At 43.5% G+C, this 13,607-nt stretch overlaps 1 protein-coding gene across 1 annotated transcript in view; it reads left to right on the plus strand.

Annotated features, from left to right (window-relative positions):
- LOC140588997 (uncharacterized) overlaps positions 1-13,607 on the plus strand; it is a 134,389-nt gene that overhangs the window by 107,042 nt on the left and 13,740 nt on the right. The window lies entirely within an intron of this gene.

Genomic DNA, 13,607 nt, shown 5'->3' on the forward strand with positions numbered 1-13,607 from the left:
TTAAATTTCTGACCCATTTTGGGTTACATTCAACCCAACAGTGTAGTCATTTTTAACTAATAGTTGGGTTAAAAATCACAACCCAGCATGCTGGGTTAAACGTGTAACCCAACTTGTTGGGTCAAAATAACCCAGCGTTGGGTTAGTCCCTTTTTTACCCAGCGCTGGGTTACCAAAATAACCCAAATTGGGTTGTTTTTAACCCAGCAGTTTTTAGAGTGTACAACTACTGTATATAAAACTTGCACGCGTTTTGCTCTGGCTTCCGCTTGTTCGCGTAGCACACTCATGTTTCAGAGAAAAGTGATTCCAAAGTGAATCTTTACTCACTGAAACAGTTTCACCACATTGTTGTTCTTGCTGTACATTCTTGTCATCTATACGTTTGATAAGAATAGTACACTTGTATGATTTATCAGTTTCCTTTGTGAAATACTTTGCGAATTCCATCTCGGCCAATTTGTGTAACAGTCTTGATAATTGTACAGATGAATTCTGGGTAGATTTGGGCACGCCTCAGAATTATAATGTGAGCGGTATCGGAGCGAAATTGGAGCGAGACAAAGCGACCGCTCCAGCCTTAATTAGAAAACCCGCTCCGCGCTCTGACCAAATTCCGCCCGCTCCGCTCCTCGCTCACGCTCCGCTCCGCTCCGCTCCCCACACAAAAGACAATGCAACTGACAAGAGGGTTCGCTTCTCCTACGCTAAGGAAACGAGAGTTGTCATTCAGTCGCGGATAACAAACAAGTATGCAAATGAAATTATCGCGGCCAGAAAAATTATCGAGGTCATTTTTTTTTATCGTGCGATTAATCGATTTATCGACTATCGCGACAGGCCTACTGAACACCTTTCATTATATTACAGTTCAGCCTAGAAAAGCGTCTTTCCATTTCTCCCATCATACAATCTATAACTAGGTAGAATACTTGGATTCTGAACATTTCTTTGCTGTCTGGGTCTGCATGCTGTCCAAGGGTAGAAGTAACAAGAGAATCAAAGTTTTCTTGCTTTCTGTATTGATCGTTTTGGGATGTGTTGGGTTGAAATGCCACTTTTTTCACATGTTTCTACAATATTAGTCCACAGGTCATCAAAAAAGGATTCAGTTCGGTAATAAACCATTGTCTCCTTAAGCGATTCAACTAGGTTTATAGCCTTAGACAGATCAACAGTTTTGGACTGAAGCATTTCTGATAACATATTAGAATCACTCAATACTTTTCTGAAGAGTGCAAGGCATCCAACAAAATTCAGATCCATTTGAACCAGAATGCCCTTTGCTTCTACAGCTCTCTGTGCATTGTTCTCTGATGAGATCTCTTCTAGTACACGCAAAATTGCAGGCAACCTGTCCATTATATTGCGACACGCTATATGTCTAGAAGACCAACGTGTATCACTAAGGCGCTGCAGTTCTCTTGGTACCCCATGAAACATTTCCTGCTGCACTGTCAGCCATTTCTGATGGACGTAAGATCCAGATATGAATGTGTATAATCGTTCTAGCAAAGAAAAGAAATTTCCTGCATCAGGCACACTTTGGACTGCATCTACTATGACAAGGTTTAAGCAGTGGGCACTACAGTGAATGTAGAAAGCATATTTTGCCACCTCCTTTATCCTAGCTTGTACACCAGAATGTGACCCACTCATCACAGATGCTCCATCATACCCTTGGCCAACAAGGTTCTGTCTGTAGTCCAGCCCATGTTTTTCTAAACAGCCAATAATCTTGCTGGTCAGCCCAGCAGCATCCAGTCTGTCTGCCTCTTGAAACCCTAAAAAACTCTCGTGTATTGCACCATTATAGTAGTATCTAACTACAAAAGAAATTTGCTCTGATTTACTGACATCTTTAGTCTCATCTACAATGACTGAAAATTGTGCACTGTCTTTAACTTCTCGCACGATCTCCTCAGCAACCATTTCAGCCAAACATGAAATAATTTCATTCTGGATGGTTTTACTGGTGTACAAAGCATTTTTGGCTTGTTGTTCCAGTCTCCTTTTAACCACAGGATTATGATTGCCTACCATGTTCAACATTTCTAGGAAAATGGCTCTTTTATTTGAGTCAGCAGACTCCCTGTGTCCACGTTGAGCGATATTTTCTGTAGCAGTCAAGATTAGAATTTCTGCTATAGTCTTAATGTAAGTCTGGTTTTCAAGCACTTGTTTCTGGCGATGGTCATCCATTGCCGTCATCAGACTTTCATTTTTTTCACTCATTTTGTTATACTCTGCCCAAGCAATCATTGCTGTTTTATGACTCTGAGACTTTGCATGACAACAGAACCCACTGTCTTTAAACATTGCTTTCTTCCAATTACGATATCCAACAACTGAAGTAAACACACTTTTGGGAGCATCAGGAAGAGAGAAATGCCGGCAAGCAAAGCAGTAACAAGAGTCTCTACTCTGGGAATATTCCAACCAAGGGTGTATTTTGTACCATTCTGGGCGGAAGCTCCTCCTGCTGCACCCTTGATATGTCTTAGGAAAACTCAGATGTGGCTGTGTTGGGTTGTCACTTCTAGCTTTGGATATGTCTAAAAATCACATGCAAAACACAAAATATTGCATGAGCTTCAACTGTGTTTTGAAAAACCTATTTGCTCAAATAATCTGATATGCACAAATTAATTAATTAGATTTGTATTGCAACATAGTGCTAATGCATATTTAATATGATTAAACCATTACTGTAATTTAGTTTTACATGTTAGTTATATATTATATTTTTCTACATTTATGCAAATTCAGATAGACATCTTACCATGGGGATCGCTTTGACTAAACACAGAGAACTCAGGCTGTCTCTCCTTCCCTCTGCTGTCTGACCCTATCACCTTCTCTGCTTTGGAACATATTTCTTCTTCCTCTGCTGCTGCTTGCCCTGGTTCAGCTTCTTGCCCTGGTTCAGCTTCTTGCCCTGGTTCAGCTCCTTGCCCTGGTTCAGCTCCTTGCCCTGGCCCAGCATCTAGCCCTGGCCCAGCATCTAGCCCTGGCCCAGCATCTAGCCCTGTGTCACTCTGATCTCTCCTCTTTGTGTGAAAGAAACTAGTGATGTCACCCTTTCTCTTCATACCTCTCAGTAGTGTCTGAAATTATGCAAATGAAGATTTAATACGAAGGCCCTTTTCACAAAATCAGTGCGAATATTTAATGCATTAAAATGATTTTTTCAGACTCGCCTGCTAACGCAGGTGTTCCGCCCCGACCGTGTTATTTCACTGGACGAATTTGCGCATATAATTCAAACCGATTTTTCAAACGTTTCCGATCCGAATACACAAATAAGACCAATCAGATCAATGCATTTGGCAACAGTGCATAAGGAAGCCGTGATACAGCTTCAACACCAGGATCAAACGATAATATCATCCCTGCTGTTGTCTTCTCTGAGAAACGGATGAACCACAATCTTCATTTCCCACTTTTCTCGTTTACGAAGATTAGCACCAGCTCGTCAAGGCTTCATATCAACTTCATTTTTTAGACAGTTTTATGAGAATAAATTATCCGCAAAAGCGCAAAGCGTTCGATGTGCATATATAAGTTATACATCAACTTTTCAAGTTGATGATGATCGCACTGAGACTTACTGCCGTTTTTACGCAACGCGTTCGATGTAATGGCCTTCACCGTTAATATTAAAACTAAAATGCACTTGATTACCCAAATTAAAGTTTATCTTACGATTTGCGCACTTTTTTCATGATAACCGCAGCTTTCACGGTATGCAAAAGCACAAAACAACATTAAATAATAAACATTAAGTACCGGAAAACTATCAGTGAATGTACAGAAATATAAACCTTGTTTTTCATGATTTATTGGGCTAATAACACTTACCTTTATGATATTCCCAGAGAATACAAATCAACAGTCTGAGTTGAAACGTGAATACTGCGCGCGGTGTTCATTCGAAATGTCCCCTTGCACCAATCAGAGCATAGCGTTGGTATGGAGTTAATTTAGTGCCAAAAGTATCAATCAAAATTTTGAAAACCGCAAGCAAATCATTAAGTATCAGAATGAAAATTTGTATTCCAAATATCAAAAAAGTCAAATAAAATAATTTTATCCTTCTTCTCTAATTTGTTTTGCTTTTGGAATGTTTTTCTTTGCTTTTGGAATTTTTTTTTTTGCTTTTGGAATATTTTTCTTTGCTTTTGGATTTTTTTTTTTGCTTTTGGAATATTTTTCTTTGCTTTTGGATTTTTTTTTTGCTTTTGGATTTTTTTTTTGCTTTTGACTTTTGGCACTGTTTTAACGGGTGGGCGGGCCTTAGCAGCTTACACGTCTATTGGTCAGCTGGAATTTGGAGAGAACACGCCTTTAACCATCTGAGCACGCCCACTCCATGACGCATCAGAACATCGCAACATAGCGGGAAGCTTCGGAGCCAGTTTACAGCATGGAATTGCATCTTTGTAGTTGTATAATAGTGTACTTTTATTAGGAATCGGTGTATGCAACACATATTTCGCGTTCATAAAATGTCACCAACCCATCCAATTCAGTAACTTTCGCTATTCCACCAACGCGCTGACCAGGGAAGTTTCTAGCTATTGAAAAGATGAGAGGCTAAGTCAAGTTTACCTGGGGCACCGCAGTTAAGTTAGCTTCATATTCGATATTCAGTTTTCAGGCTTTAATAACATTTAACGGAAGTAAGGTGGGGCGTTTTTAATGTCAGAATCTTGATGTCCAGTACACAGACAACGATGCACACCGATTATTTTTGCGCTTCAAATCATTTCGTGATTTGTGCAAAATCGTGTTAATAGCTAATATAATAGGCCCTGTCAGCTATAATGACATGGTGGTTTAGCATTTTGGGCTCATGGTGACTGTTGCACACCCCTTTCTTTCCCAGATTGCTTTACATACGATTTTTAATTAATTTTTGAATGTTCGAAGGTATCCGTATAATGTGCAATGGGATAATACATGAATGGGTTAATAACTTTAAAACTAGATAAGACAGGCACACATCTAGTGAAGTGTGCTTTGATCAGTGGACTACAGGGAACAATGCACACCCCTTGGATTTTCAGATTATTTTTGTCTGTAATAGTTACTAATTATTATATTGCATCCATTTAAAGTGCAATGGAGCAACACACACACTATAAGGGGTTAACAGCTCTGAAACAATTTTAAAATGGGACAGCCATGTCCTATGAAGTGTGCCTTGATCAGTGGACTCTGGAGGACAATGCACACCTCTTGCATTTTCAGACAAGTTATTAATTAGTACGCTGTATCCATATTATATATGGTCGATACCCGATATAATCATGGGCGTCGCCGCCATTAAATCTCAAGGGGACGTGTCCCCCTCACATTCCATAATTATTCGTTTGGACCCCCCCCCCCCCACATTTAACATAAAATATTAGTTTTATGCCAGTGCGTCCCCCTCCCCCCCTCACATTCAAAATGCTTCTGACGCCCATGGGTATAATAGAGATAACACATATTAATCAATAAATAAGTTGTAAAGTGTGATTAAGGCAGTGCACCGTGGGACAAAGCAAATGTACCGCAGCTGAATTGCTTGATTATGTGTTTCGTCACATTTAATACATTAGCATTAAGCTTTAGTGTGTTGCCTCAATGACATGTAATATGGATACAGCGCACGAATTAATACCTGTTAGAGAGAAAGTTATTCTGAAAATGTAAGGGGTGTGCATTGTCCCCCAGGTTCCCCTGATCAAGGCAAACTTCAGCTGGAAGCTAGAAGCTTTAGCTAGAAACTTCCCTGGTCAGCGCGTTGGTGGAATAGCGAAAGTTACTGAATTGGATGGGTTGGTGACATTTTATGAACGCGAAATATGTGTTGCATACACCGATTCCTAATAAAAGTACACTATTATACAACTACAAAGATGCAATTCCATGCTGTAAACTGGCTCCGGAGCTTCTCGGTATGTTGCGATGTTCTGATGCGTCATGGAGTGGGCGTGCTCAGATGGTTAAAGGCGTGTTCACTCCAAATTCCAGCTGACCAATAGACGTGTAAGCTGCTAAGGCCCGCCCACCCGTTAAAACAGTGCCAAAAGTCAAAAGCAAAAAAAAAATCCAAAAGCAAAGAAAAAAATTCCAAAAGCAAAGAAAAACATTCCAAAAGCAAAACAAATTAGAGAAGAAGAAGGATAAAATTATTTTATTTGACTTTTTTGATATTTGGAATACAAATTTTCATTCTGATACTTAATGATTTGCTTGCGGTTTTCAAAATTTTGATTGATACTTTTGGCACTAAATTAACTCCATACGTTGGTAGCTATTGACAACACGTTGGAGGAGCTCTGGACTGAACCATTTTTTTAGGAGGCAAGGGGGGATTGAATCAATTCAGTTAGTTTTAAACTTCATGCTCAGTACAAATTGAAGCTTGCTTGATCGAAGCATTAATGCTATCGTATTTTAATAAACAACATTGCCATATGCAAAAATAGGGTGGCACTTGGGGTGGCAAGGGCTTATTTTAGGGTGGCACCTGCCACCCCATGCCACCCTTCTAGATCCGCCCCTGCCTGGAAGGAGAAGAGAAGAAGAGAGACATGGGACGGGAGAGCGGGATAAGCACACACCGGAGGGCGGACAGCGGAGCACCCCGGAAGGAGATCGCAGATGCCGGGGACTGGGAGGCTGGGAGCGAGAGAACCCGGAAGAGACACCCAGGAGACACACGGGAGAGGGGTGCCGGTGAGAAAGACAGCGCTGGGACGGAAGGGACGCAGCGATCGCGTCTAGAGGCGCTTTTTCGGAGAGGGAGTCGCCTGGACGCCGGAGCGGGGGAGAGTAACTGGGCACTCCCCCCGCAGTGAGTTAAGTGGAAACCTTGTTTGCTTGGATAGATCCATCTATCGGGTCGGCACACGGTCTGGGCTCCGTCTTAGGGTTTCGTAGTTAAGGGGTGTTAGAGATTAGGATATCAATTCTCCCTGTAGTGGATACCGCGATATGGTGTTTTGTAGTGGGTGTGTACGAGTGTTTCGATTCGCGTGTGCGATTAGTATTGCGGTATCCTGTGGGGGTGAGTGTGGTAGCGTGCTTTTGCTGTGATAGTCTCGGTATCCCTGTAAGGTGATTGTGGGTTGTGCCTTGGCGGAATCCTTTTTTTTTTTTTTTTTTCCTCCCCCTGTTTGTGTGTCACCCCTTTTAGGCTCGGGCGGACGGACGGAACCGGGCTAGTGGGGACCACTTATTGCACGGACATCGCCTGGCCCTGCTGATTCCATAGTGGATTCTGAACGGACTTCTATCAAGTTTTATGTCCTTGTATGCCATTGGCTAGCCTTGGCATCTTTTTCTTTTTTTTATTTTTTTTAAAAGTGTGTATTTCTATTTCCCAGTAAAAGTGGTAAAACGCAAACCATCAGGTGTTGGTGTGTGTGGAGCGACTCATACCAGCACAACCAGTCTGAACCAAATTGGAGGGTCCTGGTGCCCTATTGTAACATCAGGTGGCGTAGTCGAGGCTTTCAAGTGTTATTGGGGGCTTTGTGATTAGGTTACCCATTGGGTTAAAGCAGTGTTGCTTTATAACTGCCCCCATTTCCTTAAGCGTGGCATTTGGGCCACGTGATGTAGCCGTGACATGAGTAACTGGAGGCTGAGCAGGACAAACACCAGGACTTGTAATTGTATCCATGCCCGCTGTTGTCACCCCCTCCTTTCCTGTTGATCCCTATATGTGACGGCTATACCCACTGATCCCCTGCTCCACTCAACCTCCCAGTAGCAGCGCCCAGTCAGTACTTGCTGGCGTGTGACGAACCACTCCCTGTGATCAGGATATGACTGTGTCTCTTCCTTCCATGTCACCACTCTGTTCCCCTCAGACAGATGGAGGTTTCTGTTTGCTGTGTTGGGGTCCAGAGTGAGCTGACAGGAATCTGATGGAGGAGATCATCAGAAGGTGATGGTTTGGTCTTATTCACTCCTTGCATAACAACAAAAAGTGCCCAGTCCTGTTTAATGTTTCAATGTGTTGAAATGTATAGATAAATTCTATTTTAATTTCTATAAAGATCCAGCCATCCATTTTCTATATCCGCTTGTCCTATTCATAACTTTAAACTGCAATGGGTTGAATTCCATAGGTATAATTTTTTTAATAAAGAATTGTATGTAAGAATATTGTTTAGTAGGATTTCTTACATTGAAAAGAAAATACATTTTAGAGCAATTTATTTATGTGATCACTGAAAAAGACACCAGTATCTTACTTGGTTCAATTTAAAGTAATATTCTCAATATGGATGCCTCAGAGAACAACCTGACAAGCACAATAATATCATACATCAGCATTACAAACACATACATAAGCTACTGCCATAAACAGCTCATGTAAATGTGAAAAGCCAGGAGGCAGCGGGAGAGAGAAAGAGAAGCTCCACTAGCAGAAGAAAATGAAACTCAGTAAAACATACTCCACCTCTTACAGGGAGAAAGAAGCGTGTGTGTGAACAGACTTGCATTGTAAGAATCCTGCTCTGGTCCTGGGCACTAATACCGGTAGGATGGTGTCTTTGGTAACTAGGAGGAGACAGAGAAACGGCACTGAAAAAAGTGTCACAAGGGTGTAGCTGGTTTGACCTAAAATTTTCATGTAGGGTTGATGTATTTTCTGTAATGTGTTCAACTTCTGTAATGTGTTGAGCTGAACTGACTCAATTAGACAAACTGCACCACTAAAGCAGAATGATCCATTGGGTCAAAGCTTAAAACTGCTCGTGTGCTTGGGCCGGGCATGCGCAAGTCCTGTGCACGTCTCCGAGAAGAACCTCCAACAAGCCGCCATTACTGCTGTCCTCAGGTAAGAATGAAAAATGGAATCTTTAAATGTAAGTATTTGTCCTTATATCTTAGTCGAACATGATTGCATGTTAACGTTTTAAAGTTTTAGTATTGGGTAGAACATACACAGCAAATGTGCCAGTGTTAAATTAACACTGCACGGTGTCTATATGGGTCCACAACATTGTGTTACCTTTAACACTTTACAGTGTGCAGTGAGTGTTCTTTTTACAGTGTTAATCTTTATTAACTCCAATAGTGTTCAATTTACACCATAGGTGTTAAGTGAATGAGTCTCCACCTCCACACATCTGCCCCATTTTAATATGCGCACAAGTTATGAGGATCAGAAGAGCCACCCCAGATTTACCCACCATCATGAGAGACTCTGACCAAAAAGGACCTTACAGCTTTTTCTTTTTTCATATTGAGCTTTTACTGGCTCAGCTGACTGATTTTGGAGATTAGAGAGCTGTGGTCCTGGTGTGTTTTTTTTTTTTTTTTTTTTTGCAGAATGATGGACAGTTTGGACACTACTCGCACTAAACGGGAGCCATTTTGACTACGTAGCGAAAGGGGAGGTACTTTCGGCAAGTTTTATTGTTAAATTAAGGCGGACAACAACACAGACATGTAAGCCCAAGCGGAGGCAACTGCTTCATATAAATCTAAGTAACGTTAATAAAATTATTTTACTGATGTATACTGCGGTGTGTAGCCTGTCACTCTCTGGCGACAGTTATAGATAATTTGAGTTTGCGATTATATCGACTTGGAAGAGTTTGCACACGTAAATGTTAGCAGTTTTTTTTAGGCGGTAGTAGATAGGTTATATACACGCAAATAAAACCACAAGGATATTAATTGTTGTGGGATTCAATAGAATTATAAAGAACATACAATGAATAGAGGAAAAGGAGAATATAGCTTAAAGCAGGGCATGATGAAATTGAGGGGTGCATTAGACAATAATGAAGGGTTAGTTTCACTATAATCCAAATATTAACTTACTAATGTTTAATAACACAGTGTCTAATATAATGCAGACACTAAAAACGGAAACTGGTAGACAAGAAAACAGGTCAAGACGACCTCGTCCTAAATAGATTGAGGGGTTAATCATTTAAGAATGCAACTAATAATTCTTCCCGACAGTAAAAGAACAGGAACCGAGCAGAGCAGGAGGGTCTTATTCCCGATAGTAAGAGAACAGGAACCGATCATGTAGCTGGCACTTATTTTTACTCTTTTCGGGGGACAGGCACACTTACTAACTAGAGCAAAGGTCGGGGTCTGTGGTGGTCACGTAGGTGGAAAAGTACAGAGAAGGGGGGCCACACCCCAAAAGGCCTATAAAGACCTAGAGCCGACACCTATGGTTCGAGCTTCTCCCTGTACATGCTGAATGTATGTCAGATAGTTGCTCCCAGATTGCAATCTGTTAGGGAATAAACTGGTGACCTGCAACCACTCCTCGACTGTGCAGTGAATCTCTTCTCATCAACGGACTCCGGCGGAGTGGTGACTCCAACATTGTAAACAAAACATGGGAGATATTTTGGCGCGCTGGAGAACCGCGATCAAATGATAGTATGAAGGGAAATCCCGGACATTTTTCAAAAAGAATTGCAAATTGCGTTTTCCATATGTGGACGCATAAAGTGACATAATTCAAATGCAATTGCAAATTTTGCATTAACGTTTGCTTTTTCACTTTCGTGAACGAACACTGCCACATTTCAAATGAAAAAGCAAAGTCCATTTGCAATTGCATTTCCCATGTCTTACAAGGGTCAGGGGTGGGTCGTGATTGTATGGGGAGTGACGTCACTCGCAGTCGACGACCAAGAGGGGTGTGGAAGTAAATTAATGACAAAAGTCGTTGATGAAAAAAATGTTGAATTACACTTATCGAATAATCCAAAATTAAGTTCCAAAACATACGTATTTTAAAGTGCATGTTTATAATTCAACCACATGAATTCAGTTCATTTAATTTTGCCTCAAAATAAATTTCAAAAGAACAAATTCAGCTGAAAATATTCCATGTGTTTTATTCAAGCAGTAACATTCAGTCCTCTTATTTCTGCTTTACAATATTCAGTCCCGTTATTTTCGCTGTTTCAAATACGCTGCCACAATTTCAGTGGTTTAAAATACGGTCCGAAATTTAACCCTCTACATCGGGGACTAGCAGGATGAGCGATAGACTGCCGATAGAGTTCTCTTCGATAGTTATCTATGATAACTTATTGCGCCCCCCAACTAATAGGTTTTTATGTAAGTAATTCGGACCCCGGACCCCATACTCCCGAAGCACCCCCCACAGAGCACCTCGGGGTACCCGGTCGTAAGCCTTTTCCAAATCCACAAAGCACATGTAGACTGGATAGGCAAACTCCCAGGCTCCCTCCAGTACCCTTGCAAGGGTATAAAGCTGGTCCAGTGTTCCACGGCCAGGACGAAAACCGCATTGTTCCTCCTGAATCCGAGATTCGACTATTGATCTCACCCTCCTCTCCAGTACCCCGGAATAGACTTTCCCAGGGAGGCTGAGAAGTGTGATCCCTCTATAGTTGGAACACACCCTCCGGTTCCCTTTCTTAAATAAGGGGACCACCACCCCGGTCTGCCAATCCAGGGGCACCGTCCCTGACCTCCACGCACTGTTGAGAAGGCGTGTCAGCCACGACAGCCCCACAACATCCAGAGCCTTCAGGTACTCCGGGCGGATCTCGCACACCCCCGGGGCCCGGCCACCACGGAGCTCTTTAACCACCCTGGCCACCTCAGCTCCAGTGATGTGCAAGCCCCCCCCAGCACCCTCGGGCTCTGTGCCCTCAGATGTTTCAAAGGCAGTGTGTGTAGATGTATCTGAGGCAGGGTTGAGGAGGTCCTCAAAATATTCCTTCCACCTCCGGGTGATGTCCCCAGGTGAGGTCAACAGCACCCCCCCTCCCACTATAAATAGTAGGAACCAAGAGCTGCTTCCCCCTCCTGATACTCCGGATGGTTTGCCAGAACCTTTTTGAGGCCGACCGAAAGTCACTTTCCATGACCTCACCGAATTCCTCCCACGCCCGGGTTTTTGCTTCTGCGACTGCCCGAGCTGCGTTCCGCCTGGCCTGCCGGTACCCGTCAGCTGCCTCCGGAGACCCCCGGGCTAATAATTCCCGGTAAGCCTCCTTCTTCAGCTTCACGGCCCCCCTCACCTCTGGTGTCCACCATCGGGTACGGGGGTTACCGCCACGACAGGCACCGACCACCCTGTAGCCACAGCTCCGTACGGCCGCTTCCACAATGGAGGTCCGGAACAGTGTCCATTCAGACTCAATGTCCCCAACCTCCCCCGGCATGCAGTCGGAATTCTGCCGGAGGCACGAGTTAAAGCTCCTGCGAACAGGAGCCTCTGCCAGACGTTCCCAGCATACCCTCACTATGCGCTTGGGTCTACCAGGTCTGACCGGCTTCCTCCCCCTCCACCTGAGCCAACTCATCACCAGGTGGTGATCAGTTGACAGCTCTGCCCCTCTCTTTACTCGAGTGTCCAAGACGGAAGGCCGCAGATCAGATGATACGATTATAAAATCGATCATCGACCTGTAGCCCCGGGCATGTTCGTACCATGTCCACTTATGGACACCCTTATGCTCGAACATGGTGTTCGTTATGGACAAACCATGCATTGCACAGAAGTCCAATAACAGAACACCACTCGGATTCAGATCAGGGAGGCCGTTCCTCCCAATCACCCCCTTCCAGGTCACACTGTCATTGTCCACGTGAGCGTTGAAGTCCCCCAGCAAAACGATGGAATCCCCCCGCGGTACGCCAAATAGCATACCGCTAAGGGAATCCAAGAAGGCCGGGTACTCTGAACTGACATTTGGCGCATAAGCGCCTATGACAGTCAGAGACCTGTCCCCGACCCAAAGGCGCAGGGAAACAGCCCTCTCGTTCACCGGGGTAAATGCTGTTGTTAATGCACCGAGCTGTGGGGCCACCAATAGCCCCACCCCAGCCCGGCGTCGCTCACCCGCCGCAACTCCAGAGTGAAAGAGCGTCCAGCCCCTCTCCAGGAGATTGGTTCCAGAACCCAAGCTATGTGTTGAGGTGAGCCCGACTATATCTAGCCGGTATCTCTCAACCTCACGCACAAGCTCAGGCTCCTTCCCCACCAGAGAGGTGACATTCCATGTCCGGTTGATTGCATTTGAATTATGTCACACTTTATGCGTCCTCATATGGAAAACGCAATTGCAAATGCAATTTGCAATTCCTTTTGAAAAATGTCCGGGATTTCCCTCCATATTATGGTCCGTCACTTCCGGTAAGTGCAAAACGTTAGTGTTCCATTTAGGACAGCACTTACCCATGGTAGTGTGCACTACAGAAGGAAGTGCGCACTACGCACTACATCTCAGTGCACTGACGCAAGTGCGTGATTTTGGACACACCCCAAGAGATGTACTGGACATGTCTCCTGAGTGGTATATATTTTAATGGAATGGTGGTGTATTTGATTGCTGGTCCAGCCCTTGGATGATTAACATATGCAGAAAGGTGTCAAGGCAGTTGTGATACCCTTTTCTGTGCAGCTCCTGGTACCGCCCACTCCCCTGTAGACCAATGGTGCTGGATGTATATTTGCATAGCATAATACAGTACTCTCTTTGACTTAATAGATTCTTTTTAAATCCACCACAATTGTGATGAATAGGGCAAGAGAACAAAAACCACAAAATAGGCTCTTGTGTGCTAGCCAGTGACTAGGCTAGATA

Source organism: Paramormyrops kingsleyae, chromosome 4, assembly GCF_048594095.1.
Source record: "Paramormyrops kingsleyae isolate MSU_618 chromosome 4, PKINGS_0.4, whole genome shotgun sequence".
NCBI classification, from domain to species: Eukaryota; Metazoa; Chordata; class Actinopteri; order Osteoglossiformes; family Mormyridae; genus Paramormyrops; species Paramormyrops kingsleyae.